Raw genomic sequence first — 23074 nt, forward strand, 5'->3', positions numbered from 1 at the left:
TGTTAATTCCATCCATGTCAATCATACAGATGAACAGAAAATACCTTATCAGGTATGTCTCACTTGCCCCCACCTAAATAACTTCATGTCTGTGCTGAGACCCGCCTACCAATGAATGACTAACATCCACCGAGTGGGCCCATGCTATTACCACACTCCATTTCTCTATCCCTTTTGAGACAGAGTCTCATTATGTAGCCCAGGCTGACATGGAGCTCCCTATGTAGACCAGGCTGGCCTCTAAACTCATAGATACCTGCTTGCTTCTGGCTCTGGAGTTCTGAGGATTGGAGGTGTGTACCACCGTGCTTATCTCAAGGTACGTCAGGGGTACTGGTATTTGAATTTGGGATCTCTTGTTCTACTACTGAGCTATTATACCCTGGCTTCATTTTTTTTCTATTACTTACTTATTTAAGAAATGAATTTATGAGTGTGAATGTATGTAAGTTGTGAAAGTTTGTGTGTGTGTGTGTGTGTGTGTGTGTGTGTGTGTGTGTGTATGTGTGTGTAGGCCAGTGTGGATTTGGGCCACAAGAAGGAGCTAGGCATTGCTTTCTGTTGCCTCACTTTATTGCTAGAGCATCTCCCCCCTTTTTGATGGTAAGCCACTGATCCTCCTGTCTCTGTCCCCATCTTCAGTGTTGGGGTTACAGGGCGTGTGGGACCACATTTGGCTTACAGATGACTACTGGTGATCAGAGTTATGGTCCCTACCCTTGTGTGGCAAGTGCTCTTAACTGTTGATCTACTTCAACAGTACTCATTTTTCTGTCTAAAAAAAAAATCCATTGTATTACTATATGCATTTAAAATTTTACATAAATGAAGCTGTGTGTGTTGGAGCATATTTGTAATTCCAGGAGGTTGCGGGATGAGGACTGCAAGTTCAAAGACAGTCTGAGATATATAGTATCAGGCCAGTCAAGATTTGATGGTAAGAACTTATTCTAATGAAACAAAACAAAACAAAATAAAACTCACATAACAAAGATCTTTTTTGTACTGGCACAGTCAAAATTTTATCAATATTTAGTTTATTGCAATTCCATTATGTCTTACAAATGTAAATAAAATCACCATTTGTTATCCATTCTAATGAGTACTTAGTTTCTACAGGGTAGCTGCTCAAGGGTGGGGCTGCCATTTTTGAATGAGTCAAGTTTAATAGGTTGCAAAAATTGTTGTCCAAAGTCCCCAAACAATTTATTTTCCTATTAGGTACATGTGAATGTCCACTCCCCACATTCTTACGAACATTTCATATTAACAGATGCATTATTCTTTGAATGCTCTTGTTGATGATGTTAAGAATTGTGAGAAAATTGGCTATGCCCCTCCCATATCCACAAAATCTTCCCGGCTTCTCCCTGTCCCACACTGAGTCTAGTACTCACACTTGGGTATATTTCTGAGCTTCCTACTCTACTCCAACTGGGCACTGTTTCATTTCCCTGAGATGTGACTTTATAATGAGCCTCGGTGTCTTTGAGGGCAAGCCCTGTTTCATTATTTGTCAGAACTGTCCTGCTTGTTCTTTGACCTTTGTTGTTCTATAGGAATTTTAGCATCGGCTTGACAGGGTCTGTGGAAACCCCAGAGGACTCAATCAGAAATGCATTGGCTTTTTAGATTCATTTTCAAAGAGCCACCATCTCTAAACACTGCCTGCTTCTTACTCATGTAAACTACATTGCCTCATTTCCCTCCCTGACGTGTTTCAAAATTTATTTGCTTAAGTAAATCTGTATATTGTTTCCCCGATATTAATACAGATGAATACGGCTTGCTAACTGTGTTCTTACATAGCTTACAGTTTTGGTTGCTGCTTGTGGCTAAGGCGATTTTTAAAGTTGTGCCTTTTAATTGGATGTTGCCTGTATATAGGGAGGTTATTGATTCTTGTGTATGATCTTTGAATCCATCAAGCTCTTACTGCTTTTAATAGTTTCTTCATTTATTCTCATAGATCTTTCTGTGTAAACGGTTGTTATCTGTGAACGATGGCAGCTCTGGCTCTCTTTGTCTAGCCTCTACATATCTTCCCCCTCCCAACTGGCCTTTTTGTTTTAGTCACAGCTTCCAGGAAAGCACCGGACACAAATGGAGGTTAAGGGCACTGTCCTAGCTATGATAAAATAGTCTGCAAAAGCAAATCAAAGGAGAAAGTGTTTACGTCACTCCCGTCTATGGGTCTATCTTTATGAGGATGTCCAGGTAGTATGAACTTGAAGCAGCTACGGTCAGGAAAAGAACTTGTACTTAACTCATTCTTCAGTCTTATACATTTCAGGGCCCAAACCCTGGAAATGATGCCATCAGTAATGAGCAGGTCTTCCCACGTCAGCAAATCAATCAGTCTAGACAATCCCTCGCTGAGACTCTCTTCCCGGGTGATTCTAGACTGTGTTTATTTTCGTCTCCTAACAGGATTTGGTTTTCTCCTTCCCAGTAAGTGCTTTTACCCTACTACACTATCTCATTGGCCCAAGCTTTTATTTACTCTATGGGAAGTTTTGGTAACTCAAATAGTTTGTTGACAATTAAAACTAAGCACTGCAGGCATTGTTATTACAGAAAGAGCAAAGCCTACACACGTTAGTCTTCAGCCTGATAATTAAAGGGTGTTTTTTTTATTTTGTGTGTGTGTGTGTGTGTGTGTGTGTGTGTGTCCACATGATTGCAGGTGCCCACAAAAGACAGAGGTGGGGAATTGGATTCCCTGGATCTGGAGTTACGGGCAGTTGTAGGCTGCCATGTGGATCCTTTGAAGAGCATCTAGCATTCTTAACCACTAATCCATCTCTCTAGTCTCTGCAGAAGGTCCTTTTTAATGGGTATCTTTTGTCAAGCATAGACTTCTCCCCTTGTCTCAGTTGCTAAGTTTCCGTAATATATAGGGATTAGGTTTTTTTTTTTTTTTTTTTTGATGGTATTCAAGAGAGTAGGGCTCCCTAAGCCCCTCCTGTTATTATTGGGGTCTGGGATGGAAATTGTGAGAAAGATGCTCAGTGTTGGGGGCCGAGTTGAGACAGGGACTCCTTAGCAACTGAGGGCCTCTCTCTTGCTCTCAGTGTCCTCACTGGGGTGGGTGGTCCAGGGCTTCTTATTCCTTAGAGGCCATGTAGGTCATGAGGACCACCACCCTGTCCTACCAGTAGATAAACTTTATAAAACTGTCATTGAGAGCAATGCCAGCCCCAGTATCAAAGATGGAATAGTGGGAGTTACTGTTAAAGTCGCAGGAGACAACCTGGTCCTCAGTGTAGCCCAGGATGCCCTTTAGTGGGCCCTCGGATGCCTGCTTCACCACCTTCTTGATGTCATCACACTTGGCAGGTTTCTCCAGGCGGCACGTCAGATCCACAATGGATACATTGGGGGTAGGAACCCGGAAGGCCATGCAAGTGAACTTCCCGTTCAGCTCCAGAATTACCTTGCCCACAGCCTTGCCAGCACCAGTGGATGTAGGGATGATGTTCTGGGCAGCCCTACTGCCATCGAGCCACAGCTTTCCAGAGAGGCCATCCACAGTCTTCTGAGAGGCAGCGATGGCATGGACTGTGGTCATGAGCCCTTCCATGATACCAAAGTTGTCATGGATGACCTTGGCCACGGGGGCTAAGCAGGAAGTTTTGATGACAATCTTGAGGGAGTTGTTATATTTCTCATGGTTCACACCCATCACAAACATAGGGGCACCAACAGAAGGGGCAGAGATGATGACTCTTTTGGCCCCACCCTTCAAGTGAGCCCCAGCCTTCTCCATGGCGGTAAAGACACCAGTAGACTCCGTGACATACTCAGCACCAGTGTCACCCCATTTGATGTTAGCGGGATCTCGCTCCTGGAAGATGGTGATGGGCTTATGACAAGCTTCCCATTCTCAGCCTTGACTGTGCCATTGAACTTGCCATGGCTAGAGTCATACTGGAGCATGTAGACCACGTAGTTGATGTCAATGAAGGGATCACTGATAACAACAATCTCCACTTTGCCAGATGCAGAGCAGAAGGCAGCCCTTGTAACCAGGCACCCAATACAGCCAAATCTGTTCACCAACCTTCACCATCTTGTCTACGGGACGAGGCTGACACTGCATGAGAAGATGTGACTGTGTCTGGAACAGGGAAGAACAGAGAGCTGGAATTGAATTTTATTTGTTCTTTATCTGAAGCTTGGAGATTTCCACTCCCCTCCCAACATATTAGTGTGGTTCTATTTTGAGTGATTTCCTAATATTAATCGTCTTTGAATTTCTGATAGGCCTATGTTAGGCTTGATGTATTTATGAATTACTTTTATTGTAGAAAAGTGTTCAAAGTTTTTAAAAAAGTTTGACACTTTTTCTGTATTTCATTCGTCCCTCTTAGTATATGTTTCAGCATGTTGAGGCCATTATCAGAATGTCATAGCAGTAATGTAAATAATGCTTTGATTATTAACTTACTTAACATTATGACTGTATGGGGTTATAAGAAATAGTATGACACTGTTCACTGAAATCAAAGCACCAATGTTTTTTACACTTGATCTTAGCCAAAAGACAGAGAAGCAATAGCACCAATCTTTTCTAAAGAACATTTTTATTTAATTTTTTTATACAAAATATTTGATCATGTTTTCTTCCCCACCGTTACTTTATATTGATTTTTTGTGAATTTCACATCATGCACCCCAATCTCACTTATCTCCCTGTCCCTTCATACACACCCTCTGCCTCTGCAACCCTGCCAAAGAAAACAAAAATAAAATTCACAACAGCAACAACAACAACAATAACAACAACAGTAACAACAACAACATTTTTTGTTGTTGCTGTGGAAGCTGAAGTGTGTCACAGTGTGTCACACAGTATACCCCTTTGCCCATCTTTCTACCACATACCCATGGGCCACAGAGCCGTGGGTATCTCCCACCAGCCCATGCCATATGGTGGCAGGCAGAGCTCTCTCATTTCTTAATTTTATACTACTTTGGTCACAAGATATGTTCTGTGTGTTATAAAATGTTCAGAATTTATTGGATCTTCCTTTATGGGCAAATTCCTTATTGATTTTTGGTGCAAGATGAAACTTACTGTCTGGCGAAATTTATTAATTATAATGCTTTGGATTTTTTTTCTTATTTAAAAAGTTTATTTCGTTTTATCGTCTTCCGTGCGGGTGTTTTGCTTGTGTTCATGTCTGTGCACCTGGACTTGTGGTGTCCCTGGTGGCCAGAAGGAGGCGTTGGATCCGCTGGAACTGGAACTACAGAGGGTCGTGAGCTGCTGTGTGGGTGCTGAGGATTCTTCTGGAAGATTATCCTGACCCCTGAGCCACTTCTCCAGCCCTACTTTACACATTTTGAAGCAATATTATTGAGTATTTGCAAGTTCAAGGCTATATGTATTATTTCATTATTAATTAGTGTCTTCTCAATTAAATTTGGTTTGTGTGGCTTACAACAACTGCATGCATTTAATGGCTAGCCTTTGCCAACTGTACATCTCTCCACCTCTTTACTTCTGTCTTTTGGACAGTAGTTATTGTTTTTATAAGCAATATATAACTGACTACTGTGTGCTTCAAATGTATATGTGTAAGATTAGTGAATGCAAGACTGCATATTTGTTGTGATTATTGATGTCTTTATGCACCTCTACCATTTAAGATATTTATTATTTTTATTTGTTTGTTTGTGTCTGTATATGAGAGAGCCACAGCGAGCATGTGGAGGTCAGAGGACAGCTTGCAGGAATTAGTTCTTTCCTTCTAACGTGTGGGTTCCTGGGATCACACTCAGGCCACCAGGCTTGTCAGCAAGATCCTGAGCTACCTTGCTACCTTCTTTCTGTCATCTTAGAAATTAATTTTTTAGTGGCATACAAGGTAATGGATTTTCACACATTTACCATGATATTTTATTCTTATTTTCCTCCCGCAGTCTTTCCTCGTCTCGCCACTATCTGGCCCTTCCTCTCTCCACTCCCCTTCCTGCTTCTACCTAATATGTCTTCCATTTCCCTCTCTTGCTCTTTCTCCTCCCTTTATCCCCTTTCCCTCCCCTCTGTCCTTTTTCTACTTGCCTCAACATACGAATACATGTATTGCTTAAACCTAGATTTCACGTGTGAGAGGAAATAAGTAGTGTTTGTCTGAGTTTTGATTCTTCTACTAACACAACAGTCTCCAGTTCTATTCATCTTCTTGCCGATGTCATAATTTTATTTTTTATGGAATATAGAGGGTATATGTTTCATGTTTTATTTATCCATGCACCCATTCACCTGCTGTTGTGTATCTGGGCTGGTTCTATACATTTTCTATTATGATCAAACTGCCGTGAATGTGGGTGGGACATGCCTCTGTGGTACCTTTGGATGTGTTCTTTGGAGTCACATACCCCCTCCTCCACCCCCTGCCCCAATAGGATGTATTAAATTGACTAACCGTTTGCTGTAGCCACACTTTTGGATAGCTTAAAGGCTCGTCTTCCTATCATTCTCCACCCCAGTCCCTTTCAACCCCCGACACTAGGTAGGAAAGAAAGAAGGATAGAAGGAAAACTGGGTACCAATCTCATTAGACAACTACCTGCTGATTTGGGTTGTCCACTTCCTTGGGGAGATGTTGATCTTTGTCTTCAGGATATTTCCAACCAGAAACCACAACATCAGCAGCAGCAGCAGCAGGGGCGGGGGCGGGGGCGGGGGCAGCAGGAACAGCGGGGTGGGAGTGGGAGGGAAGCAGCAGGAGCAGGGGGAGCAGCAGCTCTTGCACCTCTTGGGGCTCTAGCATTTTTATACCCTCTCAAGAGTTCCCAGAATTCCAAACCTCATATGCTTGCAAAGACTATCCACTGCTGGCAAATCGCACCCCTGCTAGAGCACGAGGCGAATCCTAGTCTGTTGCTGTGGGCAGTCTAAAGCGGCCCCGTATCCCACACCCGGGGTCAGAACAGAAACACATTCCTATGACATTTCCGTGTCTTAAGAAACGGAACTTCTCACTACAGTTTGAGTTTCCTTTACTGCCCTTGCCTTCCAGTTTAGAACTTATACACTGCTTTAGATTCTAGGTGCTCTTGTTACACTGCTCACGCATTAATGAAGGCCAAAAGTCCCAATTTTAAGCGTTCTTGGATCTTTTTATGAAAGAGTCAAAGCTTCTGACCTTAATATCATTGTGTAGCATTTTTATTACTGATTTTCTGGGTCCCAGGCCTTACACATACTCAGCAAGTTCTCTACTGAGCTTCACCTACAAATCCTCTTTAATATTTAATTCCTTCTTTCAAAGCAACGTACACAAAACCAATCAATATTTTCTTGCATTATTTTATAGCCAATGGTTGTTTTGTTTCTGTATTCTCATTTCTTCACTGTAGGTTTTATTTCCTTTCTAAAAGAAATATTATTTCATGTTAACACACAATAAATACAGATGTTCGTGACAACGAGTCTTGAAAAAACCACCATAAAACAAAACTTAGGATGTTTCACTCACCCTAAAACTTTCCTCTTGACATTTTTTTTTCCAGTCAATTCCATGTCCACCATTCTCAATGTATCCACATATTCCTTTTCTATGATCATTTAATGAATGTCCCATAAACAAATCATATGGTGGGGGAGTCTCTTGTCTTTTACTTCTTTCACTCCAATGTTTCCTGTGTTTACTTAATTCTTTGTCATTATGCTTATAAACATGTGCCACTGTGTAAATATACCACCATTTGTTCTTGTCTTGCCCTTGGCAATAGGCTTTCCCCAAGGTCAATTTTATCCCCAGTCAGGTATCTGTTGTTCTGAGACCTTTAAATAGCTATTCAGGAAGCCAGATGATGTCTCCTGACTCCACCCTGTGACCTCATCTAATAATGCTAGCTATTAGCTTCTTGGACTCTTATGCCCTTTCATCCTTCAAATTTCCTCCCTTCACCTGGGATAATGATGCTCTCCCATGTTCCTTCAGTTTTTTTAAGACCTCCAGAAGTATCTTAAAGCCAAACTTTCTCTGTTGGTGCAAATGCTGTCCTCAGCAAGTTGAAATTGGCTTTTGTATGAGGTAATTGTTAACAGGACTCACTAATATGTAACAGTCAGTTACAATACTTGTAGTTACCAGGACTCACCAATACATAACAGTTAGTTACAATACTTGTAAAGCAGTTACCGTGTAGTGGCTATTAGCTAAGTATTTTATTTAGATTAGTAGATGATTGTCAAATCACTTAATACTCACCATAACCCTATGAGCATGCTCACTTTACCAATAAGGTTTGAAGACAGGAATTATATATATATATATATATATATATAATACCGATTTGAACTTGGGCTATCTCTTTATCTTGGATTATTTTTTTTAAAAATTCTTCTTTCATATGCTACATACAGACCGTGGTTGTACCTTGGAACCTTAAATAATGGTTCAGTTACAATGTGAATCTCCATCCATTTCAACTGGCTAAGTACTCAGGTCATGTTTTCCTTTCGATGCCAAGACATTTGTTAGTTTCTTACAAGTCTTTCTGCCTGTGGTTCCTGGGTTGCAGTGCCTGCTCCATAATGTGTGGTTCTGTCTCCAGGGAGAGCCTCATTTCTGGATGAGTCTCCTTAGATCAGAGAGCCTTTGACTCCCCTTTCTCCCTAGTGATAACCAGTTGAAACCAGGGAACCAGTTGAAATCAGAGGGTGGGATTAAACATGTCACCACAGGCGGGTCATTGTGGGAATCTCCTGGAAGACCTCTGGGTTATTGAATGGCGATTTCACAGCCCAGCTAGGCATTCAGTTGAGTGGGCCCTGGATTCATTAATTGGTGATTGGCTGAGCCTTCTACTTCAGTGGAGTGACCGGAGTGGGTTGCTTCCAGGTTACTAGAAAGATTCCTTTAAATCTCTAGAGCATCTTACATCATTTCTTACTTGCAACTTGGGAGAAGAACTGATTTCCCAGGAAACTTGGTGTCTTGCTTGGATGAATAAAGGTTATAAATACAGATGAGATGACAGGTCAATTGGCTGTTTGCAATTTAAACTTTCTTTTACTCTCCCTGGAGGGAGGGAGGGAAGAAGGGAGGGAGGGAGAGAGGGGGGGAAGAAGAAGGAGGAGGAGGAGGAGGAAGAGGAGGAGAAGGAGGAGGAGAGGAGAGGAGAGTAATGGAGCTCAATTTTGTTGTTCTTTGGTTTACAGAGCACATAGAGATTAGAAAAGAAAATGCAGTTGTTGGAATAATTTCAGGTCGAGGGCACACTGGAGGGACACTAAACAGAGAAAGAGAGAATGGCTAAGAGAGAATGGAAAAAAGTGTGAGAAACTGGCCTTTACTCACTGAACTGACAGGACCACAAAATGAACCAGAGTCACCAGGAAAAAGTATGGATATTCAAATGATTCCTATTCTCCTTTGGAGAATCACAGATCTGAATTACTAATGAAGAAACGGAAGGTGACGCAGGCTTGATTTTGCTAGAAGGTTCTCTTACCCAAATTTCTGCTCTTTGGAAACCAGACAAACTGATTCGTGTAAAGTTTGGCCTTAGACATTTCTTTTTTCTTTTTTTTTATGTATCTATTTTTTTTATTTTTTATTTTTTTATTAACTTGAGTATTTCTTATATACATTTCAAGTGTTATTCCCTTTCCCGGTTTCCGGGCAAACATCCCCCTCCCCCATCCCTTTCCTTATGGGTGTTTCCCTCCCAACCCTCCCCCCATTGCTGCCCTACCCCCATAGTCTAGTTCACTGGGGGTTCAGTCTTAGTAGGACCCAGGGCTTCCCCTTCCACTGGTGCTCTTACTAGGATATTCATTGCTACCTATGGGGTCAGAGTCCAGGGTCAGTCCATGTATAGTCTTTAGGTAGTGGCTTAGTCCCTGGAAGCTCTGGTTGCTTGGCATAGTTGTACATATGGGGTCTCGAGCCCCTTCAAGCTCTTCCAGTTCTTTCTCTGATTCCTTCAACGGGGGTCCTATTCTCAGTTCAGTGGTTTGCTGCTGGCATTCGCCTCTGTATTTGCTGTATTCTGGCTGTGTCTCTCAGGAGCAATCTACATCCGGCTCCTGTCGGTCTGCACTTCTTTGCTTCATCCATCTTGTCTAATTGGGTGGCTCTATATGTATGGGCCACATGTGGGGCAGGCTCTGAATGGGTGTTCCTTCAGTCTCTGTTTTAATCTTTGCCTCTCCCTTCCCTGCCAAGGGTATTCTTTTTCCTCATTTAAAGAAGGAGTGAAGCATTCATCTTTTGATCATCCGTCTTGAGTTTCGTTTGTTCTAGGGATCTAGGGTAATTCAAGCATTTGGGCTAATAGCCACTTATCAATGAGTGCATACCATGTATGTCTTTCTGTGATTGGGTTAGCTCACTCAGGATGATATTTTCCAGTTCCAACCATTTGCCTACGAATTTCATAAACTCATTGTTTTTGATAGCTGAGTAATATTCCATTGTGTAGATGTACCACATTTTCTGTATCCATTCCTCTGTTGAAGGGCATCTGGGTTCTTTCCAGTTGGCCTTAGACATTTCTAGAGAGGATCTTTCACATTTCTGGGGCTTGAAGGAGAGTCTCTTCCTGCATTTCAGTTACCATGAAGTTCAGAGAGGACCAACACACTGCCTCCAAGGCCTGCTGCACAATATGTTATCACCAGTCAGAAGAGTTGTTTCCCCTCCAGAGCCAAGGTGTGTGAGAGAAGAGATATCTCCTTGGGCTGAGAGAAGAGACAGAGTTTACCTGTTCAATGTTGGGGAGAGCAAGGCTCGCTAGCTACTGGTTCCCTTTCAGATCTTGAGAGTACGGGTCAGTGTACAAGACCCTGAAGACTTCTCAAAGTGCAGTCACATCACTGAGCACCAGAAAGCATTCCCTGAAGGGTAGAATGTTCTTTTTGTTGAAGAGGCTTCCTAGCTTGATCTGAGTGATTCAGTCTGCCTTTGAGGACCCAATGTGCTGTCCTATGAGCAGGGCGAGCATTTGTAGGGGAATTGTATGTAGAAGAATTCCTCCAGAGACGCAGAACCAAAACCAGTGAGATACTGCTCTCGCTGTCTCTGCCTCTGTCTGTCTGTCTGTCTTTCTCTCTGTCCTGTCTCTCTCTCCTCTCTCTCCTCTGTATGTGTGCGCATGCACGTGTGTTCACATACAAGTACATGAATGTCCATGTGCTCCTATGGAAGCCAGAAGTTGATGTCAGGTGACTCTACTTAATTTTCAAGATAGAATGGTTTTTTGAACCTGGAAGTTGCCGTTTTTGGTTAGATTGGCTGGTCAGCGAGTCACCAGGATTCTCCTTTCTACCTCCCTTCCCAGCAAAGGGTATGTGGATGCCACTGTGCCTGTCTTTTTACGTCGGTGTTGTGAACACGAGTCTCCATGCTTGAGTAGTAAGCATTCACCCATCGATCTATCTTTCTACCCCACAAATAATGGATTTCACATGTATGTATGTATGTATGTATGTATGTATGTATGTATGTATGTATGTATATGTACATATGAAGCATGTTTCTATCTATCTATCATCTTTCTATCTATCTTTAGGTACCAATTTTCTACCTGTCTGTCCATTTAACATTAGTGGTTAAATAGAACATAGGTGGTTTTCTCCAGGGAACAGAACACCAACTGGTTGTCCAGTGCAAGGTAAGCCTTAAAAACATACACATAAGTAACATTATGTGAACATTATTTTAGAAATATATGTGTATGTATATACAAATATATTTATATATGCACGTGATGACAATTGATGAAAAAAAGAGGCCCTGAATTTAAAGGAGTGTAGGGAGATGTATATGGGAGGGTTTGGTGGTGGTGGTGGGGGAAGAAATGTTGTAAATTACAATTACAATATCAAAAATAGACAAAAATTACACCGAGCACATGGGAGAGCACACAGGTACTCCCCCCGCCCCCTTAACAGTCAATCTCTTTTTTTTTCTCTTTTCTAGCAGCTGAGCAAAGTCTGGGATGTTCAGAGAGCATGGTCTGGGTTAAGGGTCGCCACAGCTAAGTAGCGAGGCTGGAACCATGGGACAACACTAAGGGTCCTATGGGACCCACGAGGGTAGGGGGTGTTCTTCAGCACACTCTGCACCAGACAGAAGCTGAACCGATAGTGGGATTGGGTGGGTGGAAATGGGGCCGAGATGGAGTTTTAGAGATACAACTTGATAGATCGAGCCTTCTGGGATCTTTGCAGATGATGATGAGGTCTTTGATTCTGCCCTTGGTGGGTCTGGTCCGGGAGACACAAATCTTGTGGAAAGCTGGAGGATTTTTATAAGACTTCATAGAAATGCTCTAAGTAAAAGGTTTTGGACCGATGCATGGGCGGGGCAGTCACACCCCGCCCCGCCCCGCCCCGCTTCAGCTCCTCTACTCAGCTGTAAATGAAGCCGAATTCTGAGGCACAACAGTGGGATCAACTGATTTTGTTGTTAAGTAGCTTCTAAGAGCATTTTGAAGTCTCAAAAATGCCATGGAGGAAAAGCTCCTCTAATCCCCTTCTTCCCTACTCAGCCTCCGGTCTCTGTTGGCTGTAGAAATAGATTAACATTTGTTATACCTCCAAAGCGAGCAGGCGAGCAAGCATTCGGCATTTTATCTGTGGTATTTGATTGAAGGGAGAAGGTATTTTTCATTTATATTTTTGCCTGAAGGGAAAGGGGAAGTAGATAAAAAGAAGAAAAGGCATTGCAGTGATGTACTTCTCCTGTATATAAAAGTTGTAATCTGCTGTCGTACTGCTCTTTTCAATTCAATGAATATTCCTCCATTATCTGACACTCAGTGCCGGGACATGCCTATCCGACAGGGCACACCGCAGTGGTAATAACGCTTCGACACGCATGCTGTAAAATGTTTATAAATTTGTCTGTGTGCGTTATTTTTAACTGTAAAATAGCATAATTGGGGTTTACGCGGCTTGCCATTTTAGCACACACTTTGACAAGCGACGGGATACAGGTATCCAAGAGAGATTGCAAGGGACTTATGCTAGGTTAAGGAAATGGATGCAAATCTTCTTTTGTAAGTCCCTGTATCCTTGCACTGATGGCAGCCAATAATAAATGAAGTATGGTGGTACCCAGACAAGTGAGCACAGGAAACAGTTGTAACCGGAAGACTCCTGCGTTCTTAGTGAAAAGTTTAAGTCCTTTCACCCAGCAATGGTAGCTCTTTGTGTTTACCTAGAGCCCGGCCAATATACCCCTGCACACGGTGCACTTGGGGTGTATACTTTTCAGTTGAGCAGTCTTCTCAACCTCTGGGTTTTTATAGATGGAAAGAAACCCTTCCTTTGCATCCCGAGGAGTACATTTTGACCATGGAAATGAGATAGAAAAATAAAAATCAAAGAATTGACTACCAAAGTTTTTCATTAAAGTATTTTTTTCCCTCTTCATAAAATTTAATGGAGGGGGATCAGGAAAATATATATTCCCAGACTTCAATATTTCCACTTTTTTTAGACATTGACCAGTGGCCAACAAATGCCATTATTTAGATTTAGATGATATTAATGAGGGTCCCCTGAGGCACAGTGATGGTTGGGTAGGAATGTCAGGAGTAAGGATGGGAAATGTCTAAGAACTGCTGGATTCCAGCTAGCTTTGCCAGTTAGTGCCAGACAACCCCCCTGCCCCCACACACAATTGGAAGCAATTTCATAGTTCTACAGAACAAAGAAAGTCATACAGAGTTTAAAATACACTGGTTGGTTGCTATGTCAGACAGGCAGTTACAGCAAGATGGAGGATGCTTTCCTACGTAGCCTAAGACACAATTTAGTGACATCGTCTTAGCTTTGCGGTTGGAGGAAGCTAGTAGCCTGCTAAGTTAACAAGTTTCAAAAAGTTTTAATCTTTTAGTCACAGGATGTTCGTTCTGACACAGAGGTGGACAAGAAATGGCAACCCAGGCAGCTAAAGCTAGCTGAGATAAGGTAATTAACCTTGGAGCTGCAACATTCCAACCTCTCCACATCACTGCAGCTTTAATGGGTTCATCTCCACAGACACAGCTCCTCCCCAGGGGTCCACAGCCATGGTGCCCCCTGGTGCCCCAGCATCACAGCTGACACATGTGGGGATCACACGCTATCTAATAAATGTCGTGAGGGCCTTTGTAGCTAGGAAGCCCATGCCTAGGATCTGTTGTAGAGGGGGCTGAGTAGGACAGTGGTCTTCAGGAGAGAGGAGGTGTGGGAAAGGCCACTAAGGAAGAGACTTCGGATTGTATCAAAGCTTTTAGACATTGTGATCTGGATCTGACCTTTTATCTTATTTTTTGTAACCCATTCTGTATCTGACGTAAAATATACGTGTCACAAATAATAAGATTATTATATATAACCGTGATGGTTTGCATATGCTTGGTCCAGGAACTGGCACCATTAGGTGTGGCCTTGTTGGAGGAAGTGTGTTACTGTGGGGGTGGCTTGGAGACCCTCCTCCTAGCTGCCAGAGGATGCCCAGTCTGTTCCTGGCTTCTTTTGGATGAAGATATAGAGCTCTCAACAAATCCTGCACCATGCCTGCCTGGATGCTGCCATGCTTCTGCTTTAATGATACTGGACTGAACCTCTGAACCTGTAAGCCAGCCCCAACTAAATGTTGTCCTTTATAAAACTTACATTGGGGGGCTGGGGATTTAGCTCAGTGGTAGAGCACTTACCTAGGAAGCACAAGGCCCTGGGTTCGGTCCCCAGCTCCGAAAAAAAGAACCAAAAAAAAAAAAAAACAAAAAAACAAAAAAACAAAAAAACAAAAAACAAACAAACAAAAAAAACTTACATTGGTCATGGTGTCTGTTCACAGCAATTAGACCCTAACTAAGACAATAACTAAGTAACCAAGAGCACAGTTCTGCCTAGTGGAGGGGAGATAATGAAGAAAACATGTATTTAAAATAACCAAAATGTACATGTTTTAAAAAAATCTAGATTGACTGTGTTTTTCCTTGTAATTCAGTTATTTGAGCTATCTTACACACACACACACACACACACACACACACACACACACACACACACACTTTTTAAAATTGAAAATAGATTTTTTTCATATAATATGAATTTTTTTTTTATTTTTTTTTTTTCGGAGCTGGGGACCGAACCCAGGGCCTTGCGCTTACTAGGCAAGCGCTCTACCACTGAGATAAATCCCCAATCCCATAATATGAATTTTGATTATGGTTTCCTATTTCCCAACTCCTCCCAGATTCTCCCCACCTCTGTACTCATGCCCTTTGTTCATCATTCATTCATTCATTCATTTGCTTGTATGCTTCTTTTTTTCATTCTTTCTTTCTCTCATTAGAAAGCAGTCATTTAAAAAAAATAAAGTGAGACAAAACAAAAACACACAAACCAGAATAAGACAGAGCAAATCAACAGACAGGTAATAAAAAGAGCCAAAGAAAGAGCACAAGGAACATATATAGACAGCCAAGCAAAGTTTTGAAGACAACATGGGAGAGGTACCACAAAGGGGGTTTGCTGAGCTGCTGGGTGTGGCCGGAAACCTTATCTTTCTGCCTTCTGTTTATCTTAAAGTAAAAAAGTCAGGATTTGTCAGAGTAATACAGAGAAGACATACATTCATGTGTGCTTGTAATCCACATATAATGGAGTCATGTATACAGATATGCACGCAATTTTAGCCATGACCTTATTTCTCTTGTTATAAATAGCACATTTATTATGGACAAAAAAAATTAGAAAACGCAATTAACAAAATCAGAAATGAAAAGGGAGACATAACTACAGATTCGGAGGAAATTCAAAAAATCATCAGATCTTACTATAAAAACCTATATTCAACAAAATTTGAAAATCTTCAGGAAATGGACAATTTCCTAGACAGATACCAGGTATCGAAGTTAAATCAGGAACAGATAAACCAGTTAAACAACCCCATAACTCCTAAGGAAATAGAAGCAGTCATTAAAGGTCTCCCAACCAAAAAGAGCCCAGGTCCAGACGGGTTTAGTGCAGAATTCTATCAAACCTTCATAGAAGACCTCATACCAATATTATCCAAACTATTCCACAAAATTGAAACAGATGGAGCCCTACCGAATTCCTTCTACGAAGCCACAATTACTCTTATACCTAAACCACACAAAGACACAACAAAGAAAGAGAACTTCAGACCAATTTCCCTTATGAATATCGACGCAAAAATACTCAATAAAATTCTGGCAAACCGAATTCAAGAGCACATCAAAACAATCATCCACCATGATCAAGTAGGCTTCATCCCAGGCATGCAGGGATGGTTTAATATACGGAAAACCATCAACGTGATCCATTATATAAACAAACTGAAAGAACAGAACCACATGATCATTTCATTAGATGCTGAGAAAGCATTTGACAAAATTCAACACCCCTTCATGATAAAAGTCCTGGAAAGAATAGGAATTCAAGGCCCATACCTAAACATAGTAAAAGCCATATACAGCAAACCAGTTGCTAACATTAAACTAAATGGAGAGAAACTTGAAGCAATCCCACTAAAATCAGGGACTAGACAAGGCTGCCCACTCTCTCCCTACTTATTCAATATAGTTCTTGAAGTTCTAGCCAGAGCAATCAGACAACAAAAGGAGATCAAAGGGATACAGATCGGAAAAGAAGAGGTCAAAATATCACTATTTGCAGATGACATGATAGTATATTTAAGTGATCCCAAAAGTTCCACCAGAGAACTACTAAAGCTGATAAACAACTTCAGCAAAGTGGCTGGGTATAAAATTAACTCAAATAAATCAGTTGCCTTCCTCTATACAAAAGAGAAACAAGCCGAGAAAGAAATTAGGGAAATGACACCCTTCATAATAGACCCAAATAATATAAAGTACCTCGGTGTGACTTTAACCAAGCAAGTAAAAGATCTGTACAATAAGAACTTCAAGACACTGAGGAAAGAAATTGAAGAAGACCTCAGAAGATGGAAAGATCTCCCATGCTCATGGATTGGCAGGATTAATATGGTAAAAATGGCCATTTTACCAAAAGCAATCTACAGATTCAATGCAATCCCCATCAAAATACCAATCCAATTCTTCAAAGAGTTAGACAGAACAATTTGCAAATTCATCTGGAATAACAAAAAACCCAGGATAGCTAAAGCTATCCTCAACAATAAAAGGACTTCAGGGGGAATCACTATCCCTGAACTCAAGCAGTATTACAGAGCAATAGTGATAAAAACTGCATGGTATTGGTACAGAGACAGACAGATAGACCAATGGAATAGAATTGAAGACCCAGAAATGAACCCACACACCTATGGTCACTTGATTTTTGACAAAGGAGCCAAAACCATCCAATGGAAAAAAGATAGCATTTTCAGCAAATGGTGCTGGTTCAACTGGAGGGCAACATGTAGAAGAATGCAGATCGATCCATCCTTATCACCCTGTACAAAGCTTAAGTCCAAGTGGATCAAGGACCTCCACATCAAACCAGACACACTCAAACTAATAGAAGAAAAACTAGGGAAGCATCTGGAACACATGGGCACTGGAAAAAATTTCCTGAACAAAACACCAATGGCTTATGCTCTAAGATCAAGAATCGACAAATGGGATCTCATAAAACTGCAAAGCTTCTGTAAGACAAAGGACACTGTGGTTAGGACAAAACGGCAACCAACAGATTGGAAAAAGATCTTTACCAATCCTACAACAGATAGAGGCCTTATTTCCAAAATATACAAAGAACTCAAGAAGTTAGACCGCAGGGAAACAAATAACCCTATTAAAAAATGGGGTTCAGAGCTAAACAAAGAATTCACAGCTGAGGAATGCCGAATGGCGGAGAAACACCTAAAGAAATGTTCAACATCTTTAGTCATAAGGGAAATGCAAATCAAAACAACCCTGAGATTTCACCTCACACCAGTGCGATTGGCTAAGATCAAAAACTCAGGTGACAGCAGATGCTGGCGAGGATGTGGAGAAAGAGGAACACTCCTCCATTGTTGGTGGGATTGCAGACTGGTAAAACCATTCTGGAAATCAGTCTGGAGGTTCCTCAGAAAATTGGACATTGAACTGCCTGATGATCCAGCTATACCTCTCTTGGGCATATACCCAAAAGATGCCTCAACATATAAAAGAGACACGTGCTCCACTATGTTCATCGCAGCCTTATTTATAATAGCCAGAAAATGGAAAGAACCCAGATGCCCTTCAGCAGAGGAATGGATACAGAAAATGTGGTACATCTACACAATGGAATATTACTCAGCTATCAAAAACAACGAGTTTATGAAATTCGTAGGCAAATGGTTGGAACTGGAAAATATCATCCTGAGTGAGCTAACCCAATCACAGAAAGACATACATGGTATGCACTCATTGATAAGTGGCTATTAGCCCAAATGCTTGAATTACCCTAGATCCCTAGAACAAACGAAACTCAAGACGGATGATCAAAATGTGAATGCTTCACTCCTTCTTTAAATGAGGAAAAAGAATACCCTTGGCAGGGAAGGGAGAGGCAAAGATTAAAACAGAGACTGAAGGAACACCCATTCAGAGCCTGCCCCACATGTGGCCCATACATATAGAGCCACCCAATTAGACAAGATGGATGAAGCAAAGAAGTGCAGACCGACAGGAGCCGGATGTAGATCGCTCCTGAGAGACACAGCCAGAATACAGCAAATATAGAGGCGAATGCCAGCACCAAACCACTGAACTGAGAATAGGTCCCCTATTGAAGGAATCAGAGAAAGAACTGGAAGAGCTTGAAGGGGCTCGAGACCCCATATGAACAACAATGCCAAGCAACCAGAGCTTCCAGGGACTAAGCCACTACCTAAAGACTATACATGGACTGACCCTGGACTCTGACCCCATAGGTAGCAATGAATATCCTAGTAAGAGCACCAGTGGAAGGGGAAGCCCTGGGTCCTGCTAAGACTGAACCCCCAGTGAACTAGTCTATGGGGGGAGGGCGGCAATGGGGGAAGGGTTGGGAGGGGAACACCCATAAGGAAGGGGAGGGGGGAGGGGGATGTTTGCCCGGAAACCGGGAAAGGGAATAACACTCGAAATGTATATAAGAAATACTCAAGTTAATAAAAAAAAATCAAAAAAAAATTAGAAAACGCAAATTAATAGAAATAAAACCAGACATTTCTAAGCCTATCATCCTGAAATAAGTTTTGTTTTTTAAATTTGTAAGCTGTTTGTTTACCTTAGTTGTACTGGGTGAGAATGAACAATTATTTTGAGTATAATGATGATCGCTTTTCATTTAGGGAAAGGACAAACTTTGTTTCCAGTGGATTTTATGAGTGTGAAAGAGGAAACCCAGGGGCTTGGTACTGTGGAGAACATCACTGTGTTTATCAATAGAACAATTTCTCTTTCTGGATCCTTCTGCAGTTGGGCATTGCCATGAGAGCAACCGGAGTCACAGGCTGAGAGTCAGGTGGTGTGGTGAATGCGTGACAGGCAGGTGTTGTGGTTCTAAAATAGAAAACGGAACAAGAGTTGCTGGCTTTGATGTGCATACCTACAGTCCCAGCACTCAGAGGCAGAGGCAGGAGGATCACTACAAGTTTGGGGACCTAGCAAGGTCTAAGTCAGCCCAGGATCACACACCTAGACTCTTTATAATAGTCAGATAAGAAAAGAAACAAAGAGGAGATCAACTCCAGTCAACCAACCAACCAAAGACACAGAAACCCCACATGTGGTTTCTCTTCAGTGCTGTGCGGGAGGGAGCAGGCACAGACCTTTCTGTGTCCACAACTTCATGTCAGTAACTCAAAACTGGTCACCATGGGACTGCTTTTGGCTAAGATTTAGACATCCTAAATGTTTATTACAATGATCGTCAAAACCCAATGATGTTCAGCCAAGTCTTCATGTATGTCCTTATTTATTCTTTAAGGGCAGCTTCCTAAGAACAAGAAGTTTGGCACTATTGGTATGTCAACTTATAAACTATTGGCTATATACTGTTGAACTGTCCACCTGAGAGGTCAAACTGTTTTATTCATTCCACAGGAAAGTTCTGGTTCAGACGATGGAGTTTGATCAACGAGCAGTACTGTTAATTGTGGTGTGCCTGTTGGGGACTACGTGTGGTTCATCATCCTTCGCCTTCTCTCTCAGGGTGTCCAGGTGCCACTGCACACTGGGGTGGAAGGATGAAGCAGAGTCCATAACAGGTGGGGTCTACAGGATCCCGAGAATAAGTGCAGGGGTGTAAGGGTGGGAACATGGAGACTGAGGAAGGCCTTTTCCAAGGAAGATGTTAGCGTTACAGCTGTTACAGATCGTTTAGATGCTATTCAGTGGTACAGCTCTCTTAGACAGTCTTCAGCAAAACAACTGGTGTGCATAGACTTTATTTGGGGTGACCAAGAGCTTGGATACGAGCCTTGGATTGTGGGAAGGAGTTTTCATGTGAATGATTCCATTTGGGTGGAGAGGCATTCCAAGAATCTCAAGTACTTGCTGGGTGGGTTCTTATTGGGAAAGAAGAAAGAAAAGTTGAACTTGTAGGTTTGCCAAGGGTTATGAGACCTTCCTCAGATAGAGGGTGTGTATGGGGCTGGGGTCTGTATTTCCAGACAAGGTGAGAGAAGGGAAAGCCATGACAGAAAAAAAGGGAGTCACTGTACTCAGAGCAGATATCTGGAAATTGGAGACTTCGAGCTTAAGTCCCAACAGGCTATTTGTAGATTTGGCCCTGTGGACAGAAAGACTTTATTTTTTTATTTTATTTAAATGGTTTAGGGTGTAGAAGGAGACACTTCTGCACATAGTGGGCTACAATTAGCTTTCAGAAATTAATATGTTCTTATATCTACCACCCTATACATTCCTTCTCCCACTCTCTACTCTCAAGCTTGGGATAGAAATCTAGCCAAGAGTAAGGAGGGGAATGTTAGAGAGAACGGAAATAGAAAAACAGATGTATAATGTTTGTGTCCGCATGCTGAACACATCGGATCATCGATAGGTACTGAATTATTTTACCTAATTGAAAAGCATCATCTATTTGGTTTCTCTTGGGCCTAGTCATGGTTTCACACTGAAAGTCTGGACACTTTCAAACTCTCTGGAATGCAAAATAAAGTAAAAGCACTGGAATTTATATTTCCAGGCTGTCGGGAAGGAGTGAATGAGTAGGATACCCAAAGGCCAACAAAGATTATCCTGCCCGCAGTGCATCCATGCATCAATCTCAGTGAACCACTTTTAGCTCTTCTAGACCCGGTTTTTCTCAGTTGTCTAGACCTTGGAAGGAAGCTAAGCCCTCTGCCCAGGAGACCCTTCTCTCTTTCCGTTCCTGGCTCCCGCTTACAACTCCGGATCAGGAATCCACATCTGTAAGAATCCCCAGACCTCCGTCTGAGTCAGTGGATGCTTGCGTCCAGTCCCGTTTGGGATCACCTAGCACTTCCGTGTGACGCTTAGTTTATCCTGCCCCAAATCAGAAGCTGCTTCCGGCTCCCCGTAATCAGCCAGCAGAGCTTCCAACGCTAGCGGGCTAGCCGCAAATCTGAAAGCTCGAACAGATGAAAACCAAGGGACATGTGCTCCCACTACCTCAGCCATGGTCCGAAGAACTCCAGTGACTCACAGTTCGGTTCAGAAGATGACCCAGATTTCTGAATAACTGAGGAATTGGGAGATGAAGAGGCACCCTTCAGAGAGCTACCCCCGTGAACCCCGAAGCTTAAATAAAGGCCAGAGAAGTAGGAAAAGTTCCTTATCTAAAGCTTCAAGTTAAAAAAAAAATTAACCACTTAAAAATATAATTATACTTCCCAGGTTGCTAGCATGCAGGCCGTGCTGGGATTTGTCTTGGTGGAACCATCCCAGCTTCCAAACTATCATTAGATTTCAATTTAACTCTCCCAACAAAATCCGTTATCAGTTCCAGTGACCTGTTCGTTTTCTGCATGTGCAGAATTCAATGGAGCTGTTTTAAATAATTCTTTTTCTTTATTAAACACTACTCTAAAATCCATAATTCAGGAGACAGTAAATAGTTGCATTTATTTCTCTCCAGCTCAGCTCTGTGAAGCCGACTGTGAAGTCAGTGGGGCATTCTCACGCTAGCCAGTTTTTGTTATCAGCTACTCAACATGAAAGAAGATTATATTTTGCTGTTAATGGGAGAAACGGAGGGAGAATAAAGACCCTAAGTATTTTAAAACACTGGTTTGAATTGAGGCTTGAGATCCAAATGGGAAGAGTGGGGCAAGTCCTGGACGAATCTGTCACTTAACTTATCCGGGACAAAAGGATTCTGTTTCCTTCTTATATTAAAGGAAATTACCCATTCTGCTTATGTACTGAACCCAAACGTTCACATCTTAAAAACCATTCTGTCTCCCATATGTGTTCTTCCCATCTCTCAGGTTTTGAGTATGCAGGACACAAAAGGTGAATAATTTTCAGCCATTTCCAGGATACGAACGTCTTTTGTTTCAACAAAGACTCTTAGGATAAAAAGAGATTTTTCTATCTCAGAAGGGTCTTCCAATTGCAGCCCCTCCCACACAGGTCCTCCAAGACATTTGTTTCAAAAGATGCAATGGGGCTCTGCTGCAGAGATGCCTCCCAGACACAATAGAATTTTTGATAGTGTTGTGAAAAATTCTTTTGACATTCTTTTAGTGCTAGTTTGTAAATGAAGTTTGCTAACACAAGGCAGGGAAAAATATATCTTAGGGGTGACTTTGTTTCAAGCCCTTTTTATTTCTTCTTGTGACTTTGATTCAAAGTGTATATCTCTGGGCGGCAAGTATAGACATCACTACTGAAAAAAAAACTCTCAAATAAACATCAAAAAACCATCTTTGGGGGAAAATATGCGTTTTTCCAATTCATGGTTAAAAAAAAAAGAAGATGCAGGTCAAATCCATTAAAGTGAATAGATATTTGAGTTGTGATGTTATTTGTCAAGACAGAATTTGACATATTACTTTAATTAACTAATCTGGTATCAATAGAATTACTCTGACTCAATTGGCAGAAAATTAGTTAGAAATACTTTTTGGCATTTTGAGTATTTTTTTTTCTTTAACCCCCTGGG

At 41.8% G+C, this 23074-nt stretch overlaps 1 pseudogene; it reads right to left on the reverse strand.

Annotated features, from left to right (window-relative positions):
- Positions 1-2922: 2922 nt before the first annotated feature.
- Gapdh-ps98 (Glyceraldehyde-3-phosphate dehydrogenase, pseudogene 98) lies at positions 2923-21588 on the reverse strand (annotated as a pseudogene).
- Between the last annotated feature and the right edge of the window lie 1486 nt (positions 21589-23074).

Source organism: Rattus norvegicus, chromosome 7, assembly GCF_036323735.1.
Source record: "Rattus norvegicus strain BN/NHsdMcwi chromosome 7, GRCr8, whole genome shotgun sequence".
Classification (NCBI taxonomy): Eukaryota; Metazoa; Chordata; class Mammalia; order Rodentia; family Muridae; genus Rattus; species Rattus norvegicus.